The sequence below is a fragment of the Onychomys torridus genome, chromosome 19 (genome assembly GCF_903995425.1).
Source record: "Onychomys torridus chromosome 19, mOncTor1.1, whole genome shotgun sequence".
Taxonomy (NCBI): domain Eukaryota; kingdom Metazoa; phylum Chordata; class Mammalia; order Rodentia; family Cricetidae; genus Onychomys; species Onychomys torridus.
Genome location: NC_050461.1, coordinates 47,026,982 through 47,027,722, shown reverse-complemented (window position 1 = coordinate 47,027,722; position 741 = coordinate 47,026,982).

The following is a 741-nucleotide window of genomic DNA, read 5'->3' as shown; positions in this document are numbered from 1 at the left end:
TGGCCCTTCCCTTCCCCTGAAGGGGTTGGTCCCAACAGATTTTTGAGTTGACCCATCCCAACATCTACCCCATCTATGATCTGCTGGAGCACTGATCCCTTGGAACCAGAGCTGCAAGATCTCCATGACTCAGGGCAACAGCAGGATATCCAAGAGGAGTTTCGGTGAGGATCCAGGAGTGATGGTGTGCCAAAGCCAGAGGCCTTGACCCAGACCAACAACTCGATACAATGGACAATTGCAAGTAAAGCTGTTTGGACAAAATGGCACACTGTACAGCACACTGCAGTTCTCAGTGCCACTGAAACGGAAGAAGAGGTGATGGAGAGGCAGAAAAGATGGAGGAGAGAGGTGAGAGTTTTTATTAATATTTTTACTCTTTGTTATATTCCTTGGGGTGGGAGAACACTGCAAGGGTGAAGGGCAGATATGGACGGACTTGGAAATGGTTGGGATTGGGGTGCATGATGTGAAATTCCTGAAGAATCACAAAAAAATATGTTTAAAGGAAAAGGAAGAAGAAGGGGCTGGAGAGATGGCTCAGTGGTTAAGAGCACTGGCTGCTCTTCCTGAGGTCCTGAGTTCAATTCCCAGCAACCACATGGTGGCTCACAACCATCTCTAGTGAGATTTGAAGCCTTCTTCTGGCATAAGGTATACATGCAGATAGAGCACTCATATACACAAAATAAATCATTTTTTTTTAAAAAAAGGAAAAGCCCCACAGAATATCAAGTACAC